Genomic DNA, 22,051 nt, shown 5'->3' on the forward strand with positions numbered 1-22,051 from the left:
CTGGTTTGAACTCCTGACCTTGAGCAATCCGCCCGCCTCGGCCTCCCAAGAGCTAGGATTACAGGCGTGAGCCACAGCGCCCGGCCGGATTCATTATTTTTAAAAAGTGTCTCTTATCTCTATTATTGCATTTTCTTTTCTCTCTCTTTTCAAGCAGATGATGGGAGTCCAAGTATTAAGGTGACATGTGTTGCCCGTGCCCCCCTCCCCCCCCCGTGTTCTTATTCATTTACCTCTCATGTTGTTCCAGCATATTGTGGGGGCACCAATGTTAAGGTCGGGTGCGTTGCCCTCTCCCAGCCTCCCCCCTCGGGTCAGAGCTTCAAGTGCGCCCATCCCCCAGTCGGTGCGCACCCACCCCATTCCTAATGGATGTGTATGCCCATCCCCTCCCCCCACCCGCCCGACACCCACCCGAAGAAGGTGATTCCTCTGTGTCCACTTAGGTGTCCATCGGTTCGTACCCATTTGCTGGTGAGCGCGAGCACGTGGTGCTCGTGTGTCCATTCTTGGGATACTTGGCTTACTGGAACGGGTTCCAGCTCTGGCCAGGAGAACCACGAGAGGTGCCCCCTCACCGCTGCTCCTCATAGCCGAATAGCACTCCGTGGTGTCCACGTGCCACATTTTATTTACCCAATCGTGGGTCGATGGGCACTCGGGTCGCTTCCAGGTCTTTGCGATTGTGACTTGTGCCCTGACTCTAACCCTAACCCTTACCCAGCCCGTCCCCTCCACGGCCCCTGCCTGACTGACTCCTTCCCGTCCTCTGCCCCTGCCTGACACGCTCCTCCCCGCCCGGGCCGTCACCGTCCTCGGCCCCTGCCTGACGGGGCTCCTCCGTCGCCTGGGCCTTCCAAGGGCTTGGTGTGGACGCTGGTTCCAGGACGCCCTCCCAGGAACCCGGTAGCAGGGCGGCCGCAGCGTCTCGCGCAACCCAACCGTCCGCCGGCTGGCCGCCGTCGCTAAGTGGCCTGCGGGGGACGTGCTCCCGCTGTGCCGTGGGGGCCCAGCCTGGTGTCTTCTCTGAGGCCCCGGGGCTGCCGCTCCCCGCAAGGGGATAGCCGCGGAGGTGGGGACCGCCTCCTCATGGGGACGTACACCCAGCTCTCCACGTCGGATTCCGGGGCTCTCTGTCCTGCCAGAAGGCCCAGCTGGCCTGCGGGTCCTTAGAGTGGCAAAAACATCCGAAAACTGAGATTGAGGGTCCGGTGGGTGTCTGCACTTTTGTGCTGGGCACCCCAGGGAGGCCCGGGGGCTGGCTGGACAACGCGGTCTGCTGGGCTGGGGGGGGCGGTTTGGAGGAGCAACTGATGCCCTTTGCACTTTGGGTAGCAAGTGTCTGAGGTGTCTCTGGGCCCTGTGCCATGTGGGGGCGGGGGCGGGGGCGGGGTGGGAGGAGGAGGAGGAGGAGGAGGAGGAGGAGGAGGAGGAGGAGGAGGTGGGAAGGGCCGTGGCCTGCAGTCGTGTTCCCCGGCGTGGCACAGCATGTGGCTTCTTCCACAGGCTGCTTGGCCTGGACTCCCTGCACCTGGGCCTTTGGAGGACTGGCCCTGTGCTTGCCAACACTTCCTGCAGGGACCCAGAGCTGGGAGGTGGCATCTCTCAGCCCTGGGTCGGGCAGAGCCCCAGCGGGCCATGCCCACAACCTCTCTCAGCACGGGTCCCCCAGAAGGCTCCTTTGGGACCAGGATTCTCTTGCGGGTGACTCTTTAAGGTCTGGCCCCTGGATGGAGGGGCACCAGGAGTAGAGGAGCAGGAAGGGGAAGGGGGTGGCCATGCGAGGGGACACTTTCAGGCCAAGTCCCAGCTTCAGCCTGATCCTCCTGGGAACCCCGGGGTGGACATCACACCTCCTGGTTGCCCCGCTCTGAGACAAGGAGCCGGGCTTCGCATTCCCACAGCAGCCAGTCGTGGGCTGAGGACACCTGGGGCGTTGGGAACTCCCTGGCTTCTCCTTGGTTTAACATCTGGAGCTGCTTGGGAATCGTGCCGCCACACACGCCCGAGTGCAGGTGTCTTCTGCACAGACTGCGGGCCTGGCTCTTCTGAATGCCGCTAGCTCGCCACCCACCCACGGGTGAACCTGGTCAGGGTACTTTCTCTCAGGGGCAGACTGTGATCCGGGCGGGCTACCGGTGTCTCTGTTTGCTCCTTTCTTTCTTCCATTTCGGGAAAGGCTTCCTTACTGGGTGTGGAAATCTCCTATGCCTTTCCTCGCCTATTCTGTCAGCTTTCAAATTCTCTTTCGGTTGCCACCCTCACAGATGGATTAGGAAACTCTTTGCGGTGCACTCATTAGTGAAATGACCTCAATGACGCTGGAATCCAATATCTAATCGCCGATTTTTAGCGAGTCCACACGCCAGGGTGGTTGGGGTCCAATGCAGCCCCGGCCAGGCCCAGGCCCCTTGGACTGGGCCACAGGAGGACACAGAGGAGGGTCCCGGCCCCCACGGTAGCGGTGCGGGCAGTTCTCAAAGGGCTTGGGTGTTTTCCAGAGGGAGGAGATGGAGGGGACTGATTTCTTCAGCGCCCCACAAACCACGCCACCCCACCCCACCCATGGGACACGTCGAGAGAGAGAGAGAGAGAGAGAGAGAGAGAGAGAGAGAGAGAGAGAGAGAGAGAGAGAGAGAGAGAGACACGCCCCATACACTCGCTCCCCTCCCCCGTGCGCTGTGCCCCAGCCCTGGCCCGGGGGAATAGGCGGCCGCCGGGCCACAGGGTGGGGGGCGCAGCTGAAAGGGGTTGTGGGGGAGGGCGGCCCCCGGCTGGGGTCAAAGGGCGAGCGCCCCGCCCGCCCGTGCGCAGTCAGCGGCCGCGGCGCGCTGGGGGTGGGGGGCGGGGAGGTGAAGGAGGCCAGGCGAGGAGAGGAGGGGGGCTGGAAGGGCTCCACCTTGGCGGGTCCAGCCGTGGAGGCGCATCTTGTGTGAGTGTGAGTGAGTGAGTGAGTGTGAGTGTGAGTGTGTGTGTATAGAGAGACAGCCCCCAACCCCGGCCCGCCGCTCCCTGCCCGCCCCGCCTGTCACCCCCGTCCCTCGGAGCCCGCCGGACCCGGCCGGCGAACTCAACAGAACTCAACAGGCCCGGCCCGGCGCGGGGCCTGGGGCGGGAGGAGGCGGCGGGGAAGCGCAGAGAGGCTCGGCTTCTTGAGCGGGGCAGGGGCGCCCTCCGCCGTCCACGGCCACACCACCCCGAACGCGCCCGATCCCGTCTGGTCTCGGAAGCTAAGCAGGGTGGGGCCTGGTTAGAACTTGGATGGGAGACCGCCCGGGAATCCCGGGTGCCGTAGGCTTCTTCTTCTTTTTTTTTTTTTTTTTTGCCTCTGGTTCTGTCCCGTTTCTGGGAGTGCGGGGGCGGCCCGGGGTGGGGGTGACCCCCACCCTCAGCGCCCGCCGCGGTGCCTGGCGCCCCAGCCCGCACCGTGGGGCCTCCTCTTGTCCCGAGCCGCGACACCGCCGCCACGCGGCAGCATGCGTGGCTTCTGGACTGTCAGGTCTCAGACCAAAGGTCTGCTCTGTGGGAACCGACACACGCTGGAGGAAACCTTGAGAGTCTGAGAGGGGAGGGAGTTCCAGAAGAAGGCCAGGATGTCATTTTGAGGGAGTATGTGACCAGAACTCGTCCCGTTGCTTTTGGGGTTCTATGGGCTACACGTAGGAATCTTTGGTGGTGGCACCTGATGTTGGGGGATCCGGAGTCACACCCAGACCTGCTCCACAGGCCTCCTTTTACTTTTCTCTTCGGATTCATTTTTTTTTTTTTTTTTTTTGAGACAGAGTCTCGGTTTGTTGCCCAGGCTAGAGTGAGTGCCGTGGCGTCAGCCTAGCTCACAGCAACTTCAAACTCCTGGGCTCGAGTGATCCTTCTGCCTCAGCCTCCCGGGTAGCTGGGACTGCAGGCATGCGCCACCATGCCCCGCTAATTCTTTATATATATATCAGTTGGCCAATTAATTTCTTTCTATTTATAGTAGAGACGGAGTCTCGCTCTTGCTCAGGCTGGTTTTGAACTCCTGACCTTGAGCAATCCGCCCGCCTCGGCCTCCCAAGAGCTAGGATTACAGGCGTGAGCCACAGCGCCCGGCCGGATTCATTATTTTTAAAAAGTGTCTCTTATCTCTATTATTGCATTTTCTTTCCTCTCTCTTTTCAAGCAGATGATGGGAGTCCAAGTATTAAGGTGACATGTGTTGCCCGTGCCCCCCTCCCCCCCCCCCCGTGTTCTTATTCATTTACCTCTCATGTTGTTCCAGCATATTGTGGGGGCACCAATGTTAAGGTCGGGTGCGTTGCCCTCTCCCAGCCTCCCCCCTCGGGTCAGAGCTTCAAGTGCGCCCATCCCCCAGTCGGTGCGCACCCACCCCATTCCTAATGGATGTGTATGCCCATCCCCTCCCCCCACCCGCCCGACACCCACCCGAAGAAGGTGATTCCTCTGTGTCCACTTAGGTGTCCATCGGTTCGTACCCATTTGCTGGTGAGCGCGAGCACGTGGTGCTCGTGTGTCCATTCTTGGGATACTTGGCTTACTGGAACGGGTTCCAGCTCTGGCCAGGAGAACCACGAGAGGTGCCCCCTCACCGCTGCTCCTCATAGCCGAATAGCACTCCGTGGTGTCCACGCGCCACATTTTATTTACCCACTCGTGGGTCGATGGGCACTCGGGTCGCTTCCAGGTCTTTGCGATTGTGACTTGTGCCCTGACTCTAACCCTAACCCTTACCCAGCCCGTCCCCTCCACGGCCCCTGCCTGACTGACTCCTTCCCGTCCTCTGCCCCTGCCTGACACGCTCCTCCCCGCCCGGGCCGTCACCGTCCGCAGCGTCTCGCGCAACCCAACCGTCCGCCGGCTGGCCGCCGTCGCTAAGTGGCCTGCGGGGGACGTGCTCCCGCTGTGCCGTGGGGGCCCAGCCTGGTGTCTTCTCTGAGGCCCCGCGGCTGCCGCTCCCCGCAAGGGGATAGCCGCGGAGGTGGGGACCGCCTCCTCATGGGGACGTACACCCAGCTCTCCACGTCGGATTCCGGGGCTCTCTGTCCTGCCAGAAGGCCCAGCTGGCCTGCGGGTCCTTAGAGTGGCAAAAACATCCGAAAACTGAGATTGAGGGTCCGGTGGGTGTCTGCACTTTTGTGCTGGGCACCCCAGGGAGGCCCGGGGGCTGGCTGGACAACGCGGTCTGCTGGGCTGGGGGGGGCGGTTTGGAGGAGCAACTGATGCCCTTTGCACTTTGGGTAGCAAGTGTCTGAGGTGTCTCTGGGCCCTGTGCCATGTGGGGGCGGGGGCGGGGGCGGGGTGGGAGGAGGAGGAGGAGGAGGAGGAGGAGGAGGAGGAGGAGGAGGAGGAGGAGGTGGGAAGGGCCGTGGCCTGCAGTCGTGTTCCCCGGGGTGGCACAGCATGTGGCTTCTTCCACAGGCTGCTTGGCCTGGGCTCCCTGCACCTGGGCCTTTGGAGGACCGGCCCTGTGCTTGCCAACACTTCCTGCAGGGACCCAGAGCTGGGAGGTGGCATCTCTCAGCCCTGGGTCGGGCAGAGCCCCAGCGGGCCATGCCCACAACCTCTCTCAGCACGGGTCCCCCAGAAGGCTCCTTTGGGACCAGGATTCTCTTGCGGGTGACTCTTTAAGGTCTGGCCCCTGGATGGAGGGGCACCAGGAGTAGAGGAGCAGGAAGGGGAAGGGGGTGGCCATGCGAGGGGACACTTTCAGGCCAAGTCCCAGCTTCAGCCTGATCCTCCTGGGAACCCCGGGGTGGACATCACACCTCCTGGTTGCCCCGCTCTGAGACAAGGAGCCGGGCTTCGCATTCCCACAGCAGCCAGTCGTGGGCTGAGGACACCTGGGGCGTTGGGAACTCCCTGGCTTCTCCTTGGTTTAACATCTGGAGCTGCTTGGGAATCGTGCCGCCACACACGCCCGAGTGCAGGTGTCTTCTGCACAGACTGCGGGCCTGGCTCTTCTGAATGCCGCTAGCTCGCCACCCACCCACGGGTGAACCTGGTCAGGGTACTTTCTCTCAGGGGCAGACTGTGATCCGGGCGGGCTACCGGTGTCTCTGTTTGCTCCTTTCTTTCTTCCATTTCGGGAAAGGCTTCCTTACTGGGTGTGGAAATCTCCTATGCCTTTCCTCGCCTATTCTGTCAGCTTTCAAATTCTCTTTCGGTTGCCACCCTCACAGATGGATTAGGAAACTCTTTGCGGTGCACTCATTAGTGAAATGACCTCAATGACGCTGGAATCCAATATCTAATCGCCGATTTTTAGCGAGTCCACACGCCAGGGTGGTTGGGGTCCAATGCAGCCCCGGCCAGGCCCAGGCCCCTTGGACTGGGCCACAGGAGGACACAGAGGAGGGTCCCGGCCCCCACGGTAGCGGTGCGGGCAGTTCTCAAAGGGCTTGGGTGTTTTCCAGAGGGAGGAGATGGAGGGGACTGATTTCTTCAGCGCCCCACAAACCACGCCACCCCACCCCACCCATGGGACACGTCGAGAGAGAGAGAGAGAGAGAGAGAGAGAGAGAGAGAGAGAGAGAGAGAGAGAGAGAGAGAGAGAGAGAGAGAGAGAGACACGCCCCATACACTCGCTCCCCTCCCCCGTGCGCTGTGCCCCAGCCCTGGCCCGGGGGAATAGGCGGCCGCCGGGCCACAGGGTGGGGGGCGCAGCTGAAAGGGGTTGTGGGGGAGGGCGGCCCCCGGCTGGGGTCAAAGGGCGAGCGCCCCGCCCGCCCGTGCGCAGTCAGCGGCCGCGGCGCGCTGGGGGTGGGGGGCGGGGAGGTGAAGGAGGCCAGGCGAGGAGAGGAGGGGGGCTGGAAGGGCTCCACCTTGGCGGGTCCAGCCGTGGAGGCGCATCTTGTGTGAGTGTGAGTGAGTGAGTGAGTGTGAGTGTGAGTGTGTGTGTATAGAGAGACAGCCCCCAACCCCGGCCCGCCGCTCCCTGCCCGCCCCGCCTGTCACCCCGGTCCCTCGGAGCCCGCCGGACCCGGCCGGCGAACTCAACAGAACTCAACAGGCCCGGCCCGGCGCGGGGCCTGGGGCGGGAGGAGGCGGCGGGGAAGCGCAGAGAGGCTCGGCTTCTTGAGCAGGGCAGGGGCGCCCTCCGCCGTCCACGGCCACACCACCCCGAACGCGCCCGATCCCGTCTGGTCTCGGAAGCTAAGCAGGGTGGGGCCTGGTTAGAACTTGGATGGGAGACCGCCCGGGAATCCCGGGTGCCGTAGGCTTCTTCTTCTTTTTTTTTTTTTTTTTGCCTCTGGTTCTGTCCCGTTTCTGGGAGTGCGGGGGCGGCCCGGGGTGGGGGTGACCCCCACCCTCAGCGACCGCCGCGGTGCCTGGCGCCCCAGCCCGCACCGTGGGGCCTCCTCTTGTCCCGAGCCGCGACACCGCCGCCACGCGGCAGCATGCGTGGCTTCTGGACTGTCAGGTCTCAGACCAAAGGTCTGCTCTGTGGGAACCGACACACGCTGGAGGAAACCTTGAGAGTCTGAGAGGGGAGGGAGTTCCAGAAGAAGGCCAGGATGTCATTTTGAGGGAGTATGTGACCAGAACTCGTCCCGTTGCTTTTGGGGTTCTATGGGCTACACGTAGGAATCTTTGGTGGTGGCACCTGATGTTGGGGGATCCGGAGTCACACCCAGACCTGCTCCACAGGCCTCCTTTTACTTTTCTCTTCGGATTCATTTTTTTTTTTTTTTTTTTTTTTTTGAGACAGAGTCTCGGTTTGTTGCCCAGGCTAGAGTGAGTGCCGTGGCGTCAGCCTAGCTCACAGCAACTTCAAACTCCTGGGCTCGAGTGATCCTTCTGCCTCAGCCTCCCGGGTAGCTGGGACTGCAGGCATGCGCCACCATGCCCCGCTAATTCTTTATATATATATCAGTTGGCCAATTAATTTCTTTCTATTTATAGTAGAGACGGAGTCTCGCTCTTGCTCAGGCTGGTTTTGAACTCCTGACCTTGAGCAATCCGCCCGCCTCGGCCTCCCAAGAGCTAGGATTACAGGCGTGAGCCACAGCGCCCGGCCGGATTCATTATTTTTAAAAAGTGTCTCTTATCTCTATTATTGCATTTTCTTTCCTCTCTCTTTTCAAGCAGATGATGGGAGTCCAAGTATTAAGGTGACATGTGTTGCCCGTGCCCCCCTCCCCCCCCCCGTGTTCTTATTCATTTACCTCTCATGTTGTTCCAGCATATTGTGGGGGCACCAATGTTAAGGTCGGGTGCGTTGCCCTCTCCCAGCCTCCCCCCTCGGGTCAGAGCTTCAAGTGCGCCCATCCCCCAGTCGGTGCGCACCCACCCCATTCCTAATGGATGTGTATGCCCATCCCCTCCCCCCACCCGCCCGACACCCACCCGAAGAAGGTGATTCCTCTGTGTCCACTTAGGTGTCCATCGGTTCGTACCCATTTGCTGGTGAGCGCGAGCACGTGGTGCTCGTGTGTCCATTCTTGGGATACTTGGCTTACTGGAACGGGTTCCAGCTCTGGCCAGGAGAACCACGAGAGGTGCCCCCTCACCGCTGCTCCTCATAGCCGAATAGCACTCCGTGGTATCCACGTGCCACATTTTATTTACCCACTCGTGGGTCGATGGGCACTCGGGTCGCTTCCAGGTCTTTGCGATTGTGACTTGTGCCCTGACTCTAACCCTAACCCTTACCCAGCCCGTCCCCTCCACGGCCCCTGCCTGACTGACTCCTTCCCGTCCTCTGCCCCTGCCTGACACGCTCCTCCCCGCCCGGGCCGTCACCGTCCTCGGCCCCTGCCTGACGGGGCTCCTCCGTCGCCTGGGCCTTCCAAGGGCTTGGTGTGGACGCTGGTTCCAGGACGCCCTCCCATGAACCCGGTAGCAGGGCGGCCGCAGCGTCTCGCGCAACCCAACCGTACGCCGGCTGGCCGCCGTCGCTAAGTGGCCTGCGGGGGACGTGCTCCCGCTGTGCCGTGGGGGCCCAGCCTGGTGTCTTCTCTGAGGCCCCGCGGCTGCCGCTCCCCGCAAGGGGATAGCCGCGGAGGTGGGGACCGCCTCCTCATGGGGACGTACACCCAGCTCTCCACGTCGGATTCCGGGGCTCTCTGTCCTGCCAGAAGGCCCAGCTGGCCTGCGGGTCCTTAGAGTGGCAAAAACATCCGAAAACTGAGATTGAGGGTCAGGTGGGTGTCTGCACTTTTGTGCTGGGCACCCCAGGGAGGCCCGGGGGCTGGCTGGACAACGCGGTCTGCTGGGCTGGGGGGGGCGGTTTGGAGGAGCAACTGATGCCCTTTGCACTTTGGGTAGCAAGTGTCTGAGGTGTCTCTGGGCCCTGTGCCATGTGGGGGCGGGGGCGGGGGCGGGGTGGGAGGAGGAGGAGGAGGAGGAGGAGGAGGAGGAGGAGGAGGAGGAGGAGGAGGTGGGAAGGGCCGTGGCCTGCAGTCGTGTTCCCCGGGGTGGCACAGCATGTGGCTTCTTCCACAGGCTGCTTGGCCTGGGCTCCCTGCACCTGGGCCTTTGGAGGACCGGCCCTGTGCTTGCCAACACTTCCTGCAGGGACCCAGAGCTGGGAGGTGGCATCTCTCAGCCCTGGGTCGGGCAGAGCCCCAGCGGGCCATGCCCACAACCTCTCTCAGCACGGGTCCCCCAGAAGGCTCCTTTGGAACTGGATTCTCTTGCGGGTGACTCTTTAAGGTCTGGCCCCTGGATGGAGGGGCACCAGGAGTAGAGGAGCAGGAAGGGGAAGGGGGTGGCCATGCGAGGGGACACTTTCAGGCCAAGTCCCAGCTTCAGCCTGATCCTCCTGGGAACCCCGGGGTGGACATCACACCTCCTGGTTGCCCCGCTCTGAGACAAGGAGCCGGGCTTCGCATTCCCACAGCAGCCAGTCGTGGGCTGAGGACACCTGGGGCGTTGGGAACTCCCTGGCTTCTCCTTGGTTTAACATCTGGAGCTGCTTGGGAATCGTGCCGCCACACACGCCCGAGTGCAGGTGTCTTCTGCACAGACTGCGGGCCTGGCTCTTCTGAATGCCGCTAGCTCCCCACCCACCCACGGGTGAACCTGGTCAGGGTACTTTCTCTCAGGGGCAGACTCTGATCCGGGCGGGCTACCGGTGTCTCTGTTTGCTCCTTTCTTTCTTCCATTTCGGGAAAGGCTTCCTTACTGGGTGTGGAAATCTCCTATGCCTTTCCTCGCCTATTCTGTCAGCTTTCAAATTCTCTTTCGGTTGCCACCCTCACAGATGGATTAGGAAACTCTTTGCGGTGCACTCATTAGTGAAATGACCTCAATGACGCTGGAATCCAATATCTAATCGCCGATTTTTAGCGAGTCCACACGCCAGGGTGGTTGGGGTCCAATGCAGCCCCGGCCAGGCCCAGGCCCCTTGGACTGGGCCACAGGAGGACACAGAGGAGGGTCCCGGCCCCCACGGTAGCGGTGCGGGCAGTTCTCAAAGGGCTTGGGTGTTTTCCAGAGGGAGGAGATGGAGGGGACTGATTTCTTCAGCGCCCCACAAACCACGCCACCCCACCGCACCCATGGGACACGTCGAGAGAGAGAGAGAGAGAGAGAGAGAGAGAGAGAGAGAGAGAGAGAGAGAGAGAGAGAGAGAGAGAGAGAGAGAGAGAGAGAGACACACGCCCCATACACTCGCTCCCCTCCCCCGTGCGCTGTGCCCCAGCCCTGGCCTGGGGGAATAGGCGGCCGCCGGGCCACAGGGTGGGGGGCGCAGCTGAAAGGGGTTGTGGGGGAGGGCGGCCCCCGGCTGGGGTCAAAGGGCGAGCGCCCCGCCCGCCCGTGCGCAGTCAGCGGCCGCGGCGCGCTGGGGGTGGGGGGCGGGGAGGTGAAGGAGGCCAGGCGAGGAGAGGAGGGGGGCTGGAAGGGCTCCACCTTGGCGGGTCCAGCCGTGGAGGCGCATCTTGTGTGAGTGTGAGTGAGTGAGTGAGTGTGAGTGTGAGTGTGTGTGTATAGAGAGACAGCCCCCAACCCCGGCCCGCCGCTCCCTGCCCGCCCCGCCTGTCACCCCCGTCCCTCGGAGCCCGCCGGACCCGGCCGGCGAACTCAACAGAACTCAACAGGCCCGGCCCGGCGCGGGGCCTGGGGCGGGAGGAGGCGGCGGGGAAGCGCAGAGAGGCTCGGCTTCTTGAGCGGGGCAGGGGCGCCCTCCGCCGTCCACGGCCACACCACCCCGAACGCGCCCGATCCCGTCTGGTCTCGGAAGCTAAGCAGGGTGGGGCCTGGTTAGAACTTGGATGGGAGACCGCCCGGGAATCCCGGGTGCCGTAGGCTTCTTCTTCTTTTTTTTTTTTTTTTTGCCTCTGGTTCTGTCCCGTTTCTGGGAGTGCGGGGGCGGCCCGGGGTGGGGGTGACCCCCACCCTCAGCGCCCGCCGCGGTGCCTGGCGCCCCAGCCCGCACCGTGGGGCCTCCTCTTGTCCCGAGCCGCGACACCGCCGCCACGCGGCAGCATGCGTGGCTTCTGGACTGTCAGGTCTCAGACCAAAGGTCTGCTCTGTGGGAACCGACACACGCTGGAGGAAACCTTGAGAGTCTGAGAGGGGAGGGAGTTCCAGAAGAAGGCCAGGATGTCATTTGGAGGGAGTATGTGACCAGAACTCGTCCCGTTGCTTTTGGGGTTCTATGGGCTACACGTAGGAATCTTTGGTGGTGGCACCTGATGTTGGGGGATCCGGAGTCACACCCAGACCTGCTCCACAGGCCTCCTTTTACTTTTCTCTTCGGATTCATTTTTTTTTTTTTTTTTTTTTTTTTGAGACAGAGTCTCGGTTTGTTGCCCAGGCTAGAGTGAGTGCCGTGGCGTCAGCCTAGCTCACAGCAACTTCAAACTCCTGGGCTCGAGTGATCCTTCTGCCTCAGCCTCCCGGGTAGCTGGGACTGCAGGCATGCGCCACCATGCCCCGCTAATTCTTTATATATATATCAGTTGGCCAATTAATTTCTTTCTATTTATAGTAGAGACGGGGTCTCGCTCTTGCTCAGGCTGGTTTTGAACTCCTGACCTTGAGCAATCCGCCCGCCTCGGCCTCCCAAGAGCTAGGATTACAGGCGTGAGCCACAGCGCCCGGCCGGATTCATTATTTTTAAAAAGTGTCTCTTATCTCTATTATTGCATTTTCTTTTCTCTCTCTTTTCAAGCAGATGATGGGAGTCCAAGTATTAAGGTGACATGTGTTGCCCGTGCCCCCCTCCCCCCCCCGTGTTCTTATTCATTTACCTCTCATGTTGTTCCAGCATATTGTGGGGGCACCAATGTTAAGGTCGGGTGCGTTGCCCTCTCCCAGCCTCCCCCCTCGGGTCAGAGCTTCAAGTGCGCCCATCCCCCAGTCGGTGCGCACCCACCCCATTCCTAATGGATGTGTATGCCCATCCCCTCCCCCCACCCGCCCGACACCCACCCGAAGAAGGTGATTCCTCTGTGTCCACTTAGGTGTCCATCGGTTCGTACCCATTTGCTGGTGAGCGCGAGCACGTGGTGCTCGTGTGTCCATTCTTGGGATACTTGGCTTACTGGAACGGGTTCCAGCTCTGGCCAGGAGAACCACGAGAGGTGCCCCCTCACCGCTGCTCCTCATAGCCGAATAGCACTCCGTGGTGTCCACGCGCCACATTTTATTTACCCACTCGTGGGTCGATGGGCACTCGGGTCGCTTCCAGGTCTTTGCGATTGTGACTTGTGCCCTGACTCTAACCCTAACCCTTACCCAGCCCGTCCCCTCCACGGCCCCTGCCTGACTGACTCCTTCCCGTCCTCTGCCCCTGCCTGACACGCTCCTCCCCGCCCGGGCCGTCACCGTCCGCAGCGTCTCGCGCAACCCAACCGTCCGCCGGCTGGCCGCCATCGCTAAGTGGCCTGCGGGGGACGTGCTCCCGCTGTGCCGTGGGGGCCCAGCCTGGTGTCTTCTCTGAGGCCCCGCGGCTGCCGCTCCCCGCAAGGGGATAGCCGCGGAGGTGGGGACCGCCTCCTCATGGGGACGTACACCCAGCTCTCCACGTCGGATTCCGGGGCTCTCTGTCCTGCCAGAAGGCCCAGCTGGCCTGCGGGTCCTTAGAGTGGCAAAAACATCCGAAAACTGAGATTGAGGGTCCGGTGGGTGTCTGCACTTTTGTGCTGGGCACCCCAGGGAGGCCCGGGGGCTGGCTGGACAACGCGGTCTGCTGGGCTGGGGGGGGCGGTTTGGAGGAGCAACTGATGCCCTTTGCACTTTGGGTAGCAAGTGTCTGAGGTGTCTCTGGGCCCTGTGCCATGTGGGGGCGGGGGCGGGGGCGGGGTGGGAGGAGGAGGAGGAGGAGGAGGAGGAGGAGGAGGAGGAGGAGGTGGGAAGGGCCGTGGCCTGCAGTCGTGTTCCCCGGGGTGGCACAGCATGTGGCTTCTTCCACAGGCTGCTTGGCCTGGGCTCCCTGCACCTGGGCCTTTGGAGGACTGGCCCTGTGCTTGCCAACACTTCCTGCAGGGACCCAGAGCTGGGAGGTTGCATCTCTCAGCCCTGGGTCGGGCAGAGCCCCAGCGGGCCATGCCCACAACCTCTCTCAGCACGGGTCCCCCAGAAGGCTCCTTTGGGACCAGGATTCTCTTGCGGGTGACTCTTTAAGGTCTGGCCCCTGGATGGAGGGGCACCAGGAGTAGAGGAGCAGGAAGGGGAAGGGGGTGGCCATGCGAGGGGACACTTTCAGGCCAAGTCCCAGCTTCAGCCTGATCCTCCTGGGAACCCCGGGGTGGACATCACACCTCCTGGTTGCCCCGCTCTGAGACAAGGAGCCGGGCTTCGCATTCCCACAGCAGCCAGTCGTGGGCTGAGGACACCTGGGGCGTTGGGAACTCCCTGGCTTCTCCTTGGTTTAACATCTGGAGCTGCTTGGGAATCGTGCCGCCACACACGCCCGAGTGCAGGTGTCTTCTGCACAGACTGCGGGCCTGGCTCTTCTGAATGCCGCTAGCTCGCCACCCACCCACGGGTGAACCTGGTCAGGGTACTTTCTCTCAGGGGCAGACTGTGATCCGGGCGGGCTACCGGTGTCTCTGTTTGCTCCTTTCTTTCTTCCATTTCGGGAAAGGCTTCCTTACTGGGTGTGGAAATCTCCTATGCCTTTCCTCGCCTATTCTGTCAGCTTTCAAATTCTCTTTCGGTTGCCACCCTCACAGATGGATTAGGAAACTCTTTGCGGTGCACTCATTAGTGAAATGACCTCAATGACGCTGGAATCCAATATCTAATCGCCGATTTTTAGCGAGTCCACACGCCAGGGTGGTTGGGGTCCAATGCAGCCCCGGCCAGGCCCAGGCCCCTTGGACTGGGCCACAGGAGGACACAGAGGGGGGTCCCGGCCCCCACGGTAGCGGTGCGGGCAGTTCTCAAAGGGCTTGGGTGTTTTCCAGAGGGAGGAGATGGAGGGGACTGATTTCTTCAGCGCCCCACAAACCACGCCACCCCACCCCACCCATGGGACACGTCGAGAGAGAGAGAGAGAGAGAGAGAGAGAGAGAGAGAGAGAGAGAGAGAGAGAGACACACGCCCCATACACTCGCTCCCCTCCCCCGTGCGCTGTGCCCCAGCCCTGGCCCGGGGGAATAGGCGGCCGCCGGGCCACAGGGTGGGGGGCGCAGCTGAAAGGGGTTGTGGGGGAGGGCGGCCCCCGGCTGGGGTCAAAGGGCGAGCGCCCCGCCCGCCCGTGCGCAGTCAGCGGCCGCGGCGCGCTGGGGGTGGGGGGCGGGGAGGTGAAGGAGGCCAGGCGAGGAGAGGAGGGGGGCTGGAAGGGCTCCACCTTGGCGGGTCCAGCCGTGGAGGCGCATCTTGTGTGAGTGTGAGTGAGTGAGTGAGTGTGAGTGTGAGTGTGTGTGTATAGAGAGACAGCCCCCAACCCCGGCCCGCCGCTCCCTGCCCGCCCCGCCTGTCACCCCGGTCCCTCGGAGCCCGCCGGACCCGGCCGGCGAACTCAACAGAACTCAACAGGCCCGGCCCGGCGCGGGGCCTGGGGCGGGAGGAGGCGGCGGGGAAGCGCAGAGAGGCTCGGCTTCTTGAGCAGGGCAGGGGCGCCCTCCGCCGTCCACGGCCACACCACCCCGAACGCGCCCGATCCCGTCTGGTCTCGGAAGCTAAGCAGGGTGGGGCCTGGTTAGAACTTGGATGGGAGACCGCCCGGGAATCCCGGGTGCCGTAGGCTTCTTCTTCTTTTTTTTTTTTTTTTTGCCTCTGGTTCTGTCCCGTTTCTGGGAGTGCGGGGGCGGCCCGGGGTGGGGGTGACCCCCACCCTCAGCGACCGCCGCGGTGCCTGGCGCCCCAGCCCGCACCGTGGGGCCTCCTCTTGTCCCGAGCCGCGACACCGCCGCCACGCGGCAGCATGCGTGGCTTCTGGACTGTCAGGTCTCAGACCAAAGGTCTGCTCTGTGGGAACCGACACACGCTGGAGGAAACCTTGAGAGTCTGAGAGGGGAGGGAGTTCCAGAAGAAGGCCAGGATGTCATTTTGAGGGAGTATGTGACCAGAACTCGTCCCGTTGCTTTTGGGGTTCTATGGGCTACACGTAGGAATCTTTGGTGGTGGCACCTGATGTTGGGGGATCCGGAGTCACACCCAGACCTGCTCCACAGGCCTCCTTTTACTTTTCTCTTCGGATTCATTTTTTTTTTTTTTTTTTTTTTTGAGACAGAGTCTCGGTTTGTTGCCCAGGCTAGAGTGAGTGCCGTGGCGTCAGCCTAGCTCACAGCAACTTCAAACTCCTGGGCTCGAGTGATCCTTCTGCCTCAGCCTCCCGGGTAGCTGGGACTGCAGGCATGCGCCACCATGCCCCGCTAATTCTTTATATATATATCAGTTGGCCAATTAATTTCTTTCTATTTATAGTAGAGACGGAGTCTCGCTCTTGCTCAGGCTGGTTTTGAACTCCTGACCTTGAGCAATCCGCCCGCCTCGGCCTCCCAAGAGCTAGGATTACAGGCGTGAGCCACAGCGCCCGGCCGGATTCATTATTTTTAAAAAGTGTCTCTTATCTCTATTATTGCATTTTCTTTCCTCTCTCTTTTCAAGCAGATGATGGGAGTCCAAGTATTAAGGTGACATGTGTTGCCCGTGCCCCCCTCCCCCCCCCCGTGTTCTTATTCATTTACCTCTCATGTTGTTCCAGCATATTGTGGGGGCACCAATGTTAAGGTCGGGTGCGTTGCCCTCTCCCAGCCTCCCCCCTCGGGTCAGAGCTTCAAGTGCGCCCATCCCCCAGTCGGTGCGCACCCACCCCATTCCTAATGGATGTGTATGCCCATCCCCTCCCCCCACCCGCCCGACACCCACCCGAAGAAGGTGATTCCTCTGTGTCCACTTAGGTGTCCATCGGTTCGTACCCATTTGCTGGTGAGCGCGAGCACGTGGTGCTCGTGTGTCCATTCTTGGGATACTTGGCTTACTGGAACGGGTTCCAGCTCTGGCCAGGAGAACCACGAGAGGTGCCCCCTCACCGCTGCTCCTCATAGCCGAATAGCACTCCGTGGTATCCACGTGCCACATTTTATTTACCCACTCGTGGGTCGATGGGCACTCGGGTCGCTTCCAGGTCTTTGCGATTGTGACTTGTGCCCTGACTCTAACCCTAACCCTTACCCAGCCCGTCCCCTCCACGGCCCCTGCCTGACTGACTCCTTCCCGTCCTCTGCCCCTGCCTGACACGCTCCTCCCCGCCCGGGCCGTCACCGTCCTCGGCCCCTGCCTGACGGGGCTCCTCCGTCGCCTGGGCCTTCCAAGGGCTTGGTGTGGACGCTGGTTCCAGGACGCCCTCCCAGGAACCCGGTAGCAGGGCGGCCGCAGCGTCTCGCGCAACCCAACCGTACCCCGGCTGGCCGCCGTCGCTAAGTGGCCTGCGGGGGACGTGCTCCCGCTGTGCCGTGGGGGCCCAGCCTGGTGTCTTCTCTGAGGCCCCGCGGCTGCCGCTCCCCGCAAGGGGATAGCCGCGGAGGTGGGGACCGCCTCCTCATGGGGACGTACACCCAGCTCTCCACGTCGGATTCCGGGGCTCTCTGTCCTGCCAGAAGGCCCAGCTGGCCTGCGGGTCCTTAGAGTGGCAAAAACATCCGAAAACTGAGATTGAGGGTCAGGTGGGTGTCTGCACTTTTGTGCTGGGCACCCCAGGGAGGCCCGGGGGCTGGCTGGACAACGCGGTCTGCTGGGCTGGGGGGGGCGGTTTGGAGGAGCAACTGATGCCCTTTGCACTTTGGGTAGCAAGTGTCTGAGGTGTCTCTGGGCCCTGTGCCATGTGGGGGCGGGGGCGGGGGCGGGGTGGGAGGAGGAGGAGGAGGAGGAGGAGGAGGAGGAGGAGGAGGAGGAGGAGGTGGGAAGGGCCGTGGCCTGCAGTCGTGTTCCCCGGGGTGGCACAGCATGTGGCTTCTTCCACAGGCTGCTTGGCCTGGGCTCCCTGCACCTGGGCCTTTGGAGGACCGGCCCTGTGCTTGCCAACACTTCCTGCAGGGACCCAGAGCTGGGAGGTGGCATCTCTCAGCCCTGGGTCGGGCAGAGCCCCAGCGGGCCATGCCCACAACCTCTCTCAGCACGGGTCCCCCAGAAGGCTCCTTTGGGACCAGGATTCTCTTGCGGGTGACTCTTTAAGGTCTGGCCCCTGGATGGAGGGGCACCAGGAGTAGAGGAGCAGGAAGGGGAAGGGGGTGGCCATGCGAGGGGACACTTTCAGGCCAAGTCCCAGCTTCAGCCTGATCCTCCTGGGAACCCCGGGGTGGACATCACACCTCCTGGTTGCCCCGCTCTGAGACAAGGAGCCGGGCTTCGCATTCCCACAGCAGCCAGTCGTGGGCTGAGGACACCTGGGGCGTTGGGAACTCCCTGGCTTCTCCTTGGTTTAACATCTGGAGCTGCTTGGGAATCGTGCCGCCACACACGCCCGAGTGCAGGTGTCTTCTGCACAGACTGCGGGCCTGGCTCTTCTGAATGCCGCTAGCTCCCCACCCACCCACGGGTGAACCTGGTCAGGGTACTTTCTCTCAGGGGCAGACTCTGATCCGGGCGGGCTACCGGTGTCTCTGTTTGCTCCTTTCTTTCTTCCATTTCGGGAAAGGCTTCCTTACTGGGTGTGGAAATCTCCTATGCCTTTCCTCGCCTATTCTGTCAGCTTTCAAATTCTCTTTCGGTTGCCACCCTCACAGATGGATTAGGAAACTCTTTGCGGTGCACTCATTAGTGAAATGACCTCAATGACGCTGGAATCCAATATCTAATCGCCGATTTTTAGCGAGTCCACACGCCAGGGTGGTTGGGGTCCAATGCAGCCCCGGCCAGGCCCAGGCCCCTTGGACTGGGCCACAGGAGGACACAGAGGAGGGTCCCGGCCCCCACGGTAGCGGTGCGGGCAGTTCTCAAAGGGCTTGGGTGTTTTCCAGAGGGAGGAGATGGAGGGGACTGATTTCTTCAGCGCCCCACAAACCACGCCACCCCACCCCACCCATGGGACACGTCGAGAGAGAGAGAGAGAGAGAGAGAGAGAGAGAGAGAGAGAGAGAGAGAGAGAGAGAGAGAGAGAGAGAGAGAGAGAGACACACGCCCCATACACTCGCTCCCCTCCCCCGTGCGCTGTGCCCCAGCCCTGGCCTGGGGGAATAGGCGGCCGCCGGGCCACAGGGTGGGGGGCGCAGCTGAAAGGGGTTGTGGGGGAGGGCGGCCCCCGGCTGGGGTCAAAGGGCGAGCGCCCCGCCCGCCCGTGCGCAGTCAGCGGCCGCGGCGCGCTGGGGGTGGGGGGCGGGGAGGTGAAGGAGGCCAGGCGAGGAGAGGAGGGGGGCTGGAAGGGCTCCACCTTGGCGGGTCCAGCCGTGGAGGCGCATCTTGTGTGAGTGTGAGTGAGTGAGTGAGTGTGAGTGTGAGTGTGTGTGTATAGAGAGACAGCCCCCAACCCCGGCCCGCCGCTCCCTGCCCGCCCCGCCTGTCACCCCCGTCCCTCGGAGCCCGCCGGACCCGGCCGGCGAACTCAACAGAACTCAACAGGCCCGGCCCGGCGCGGGGCCTGGGGCGGGAGGAGGCGGCGGGGAAGCGCAGAGAGGCTCGGCTTCTTGAGCGGGGCAGGGGCGCCCTCCGCCGTCCACGGCCACACCACCCCGAACGCGCCCGATCCCGTCTGGTCTCGGAAGCTAAGCAGGGTGGGGCCTGGTTAGAACTTGGATGGGAGACCGCCCGGGAATCCCGGGTGCCGTAGGCTTCTTCTTCTTTTTTTTTTTTTTTTTGCCTCTGGTTCTGTCCCCTTTCTGGGAGTGCGGGGGCGGCCCGGGGTGGGGGTGACCCCCACCCTCAGCGCCCGCCGCGGTGCCTGGCGCCCCAGCCCGCACCGTGGGGCCTCCTCTTGTCCCGAGCCGCGACACCGCCGCCACGCGGCAGCATGCGTGGCTTCTGGACTGTCAGGTCTCAGACCAAAGGTCTGCTCTGTGGGAACCGACACACGCTGGAGGAAACCTTGAGAGTCTGAGAGGGGAGGGAGTTCCAGAAGAAGGCCAGGATGTCATTTTGAGGGAGTATGTGACCAGAACTCGTCCCGTTGCTTTTGGGGTTCTATGGGCTACACGTAGGAATCTTTGGTGGTGGCACCTGATGTTGGGGGATCCGGAGTCACACCCAGACCTGCTCCACAGGCCTCCTTTTACTTTTCTCTTCGGATTCATTTTTTTTTTTTTTTTTTTTTTTTGAGACAGAGTCTCGGTTTGTTGCCCAGGCTAGAGTGAGTGCCGTGGCGTCAGCCTAGCTCACAGCAACTTCAAACTCCTGGGCTCGAGTGATCCTTCTGCCTCAGCCTCCCGGGTAGCTGGGACTGCAGGCATGCGCCACCATGCCCCGCTAATTCTTTATATATATATCAGTTGGCCAATTAATTTCTTTCTATTTATAGTAGAGACGGGGTCTCGCTCTTGCTCAGGCTGGTTTTGAACTCCTGACCTTGAGCAATCCGCCCGCCTCGGCCTCCCAAGAGCTAGGATTACAGGCGTGAGCCACAGCGCCCGGCCGGATTCATTATTTTTAAAAAGTGTCTCTTATCTCTATTATTGCATTTTCTTTTCTCTCTCTTTTCAAGCAGATGATGGGAGTCCAAGTATTAAGGTGACATGTGTTGCCCGTGCCCCCCTCCCCCCCCCGTGTTCTTATTCATTTACCTCTCATGTTGTTCCAGCATATTGTGGGGGCACCAATGTTAAGGTCGGGTGCGTTGCCCTCTCCCAGCCTCCCCCCTCGGGTCAGAGCTTCAAGTGCGCCCATCCCCCAGTCGGTGCGCACCCACCCCATTCCTAATGGATGTGTATGCCCATCCCCTCCCCCCACCCGCCCGACACCCACCCGAAGAAGGTGATTCCTCTGTGTCCACTTAGGTGTCCATCGGTTCGTACCCATTTGCTGGTGAGCGCGAGCACGTGGTGCTCGTGTGTCCATTCTTGGGATACTTGGCTTACTGGAACGGGTTCCAGCTCTGGCCAGGAGAACCACGAGAGGTGCCCCCTCACCGCTGCTCCTCATAGCCGAATAGCACTCCGTGGTGTCCACGCGCCACATTTTATTTACCCACTCGTGGGTCGATGGGCACTCGGGTCGCTTCCAGGTCTTTGCGATTGTGACTTGTGCCCTGACTCTAACCCTAACCCTTACCCAGCCCGTCCCCTCCACGGCCCCTGCCTGACTGACTCCTTCCCGTCCTCTGCCCCTGCCTGACACGCTCCTCCCCGCCCGGGCCGTCACCGTCCGCAGCGTCTCGCGCAACCCAACCGTCCGCTGGCTGGCCGCCATCGCTAAGTGGCCTGCGGGGGACGTGCTCCCGCTGTGCCGTGGGGGCCCAGCCTGGTGTCTTCTCTGAGGCCCCGCGGCTGCCGCTCCCCGCAAGGGGATAGCCGCGGAGGTGGGGACCGCCTCCTCATGGGGACGTACACCCAGCTCTCCACGTCGGATTCCGGGGCTCTCTGTCCTGCCAGAAGGCCCAGCTGGCCTGCGGGTCCTTAGAGTGGCAAAAACATCCGAAAACTGAGATTGAGGGTCCGGTGGGTGTCTGCACTTTTGTGCTGGGCACCCCAGGGAGGCCCGGGGGCTGGCTGGACAACGCGGTCTGCTGGGCTGGGGGGGGCGGTTTGGAGGAGCAACTGATGCCCTTTGCACTTTGGGTAGCAAGTGTCTGAGGTGTCTCTGGGCCCTGTGCCATGTGGGGGCGGGGGCGGGGGCGGGGTGGGAGGAGGAGGAGGAGGAGGAGGAGGAGGAGGAGGAGGAGGAGGTGGGAAGGGCCGTGGCCTGCAGTCGTGTTCCCCGGGGTGGCACAGCATGTGGCTTCTTCCACAGGCTGCTTGGCCTGGGCTCCCTGCACCTGGGCCTTTGGAGGACTGGCCCTGTGCTTGCCAACACTTCCTGCAGGGACCCAGAGCTGGGAGGTTGCATCTCTCAGCCCTGGGTCGGGCAGAGCCCCAGCGGGCCATGCCCACAACCTCTCTCAGCACGGGTCCCCCAGAAGGCTCCTTTGGGACCAGGATTCTCTTGCGGGTGACTCTTTAAGGTCTGGCCCCTGGATGGAGGGGCACCAGGAGTAGAGGAGCAGGAAGGGGAAGGGGGTGGCCATGCGAGGGGACACTTTCAGGCCAAGTCCCAGCTTCAGCCTGATCCTCCTGGGAACCCCGGGGTGGACATCACACCTCCTGGTTGCCCCGCTCTGAGACAAGGAGCCGGGCTTCGCATTCCCACAGCAGCCAGTCGTGGGCTGAGGACACCTGGGGCGTTGGGAACTCCCTGGCTTCTCCTTGGTTTAACATCTGGAGCTGCTTGGGAATCGTGCCGCCACACACGCCCGAGTGCAGGTGTCTTCTGCACAGACTGCGGGCCTGGCTCTTCTGAATGCCGCTAGCTCGCCACCCACCCACGGGTGAACCTGGTCAGGGTACTTTCTCTCAGGGGCAGACTGTGATCCGGGCGGGCTACCGGTGTCTCTGTTTGCTCCTTTCTTTCTTCCATTTCGGGAAAGGCTTCCTTACTGGGTGTGGAAATCTCCTATGCCTTTCCTCGCCTATTCTGTCAGCTTTCAAATTCTCTTTCGGTTGCCACCCTCACAGATGGATTAGGAAACTCTTTG

General features: G+C 62.2%; 5 pseudogenes; all 5 read left to right on the plus strand.

Annotated features, from left to right (window-relative positions):
- Window positions 1-3,179: 3,179 nt before the first annotated feature.
- LOC142861298 (uncharacterized) lies at window positions 3,180-3,298 on the plus strand (annotated as a pseudogene).
- A 3,800-nt stretch (window positions 3,299-7,098) lies between these two features.
- On the plus strand, window positions 7,099-7,217 carry LOC142861299 (uncharacterized; annotated as a pseudogene).
- Window positions 7,218-11,131: 3,914 nt separating this feature from the next.
- Window positions 11,132-11,250, plus strand: LOC142861300 (uncharacterized; annotated as a pseudogene).
- Window positions 11,251-15,020: 3,770 nt separating this feature from the next.
- LOC142861301 (uncharacterized) lies at window positions 15,021-15,139 on the plus strand (annotated as a pseudogene).
- A 3,904-nt stretch (window positions 15,140-19,043) lies between these two features.
- Window positions 19,044-19,162, plus strand: LOC142861302 (uncharacterized; annotated as a pseudogene).
- The last annotated feature ends 2,889 nt before the right edge of the window (window positions 19,163-22,051 follow it).

The sequence above is a fragment of the Microcebus murinus genome, chromosome 16, assembly GCF_040939455.1.
Source record: "Microcebus murinus isolate Inina chromosome 16, M.murinus_Inina_mat1.0, whole genome shotgun sequence".
Taxonomy (NCBI): domain Eukaryota; kingdom Metazoa; phylum Chordata; class Mammalia; order Primates; family Cheirogaleidae; genus Microcebus; species Microcebus murinus.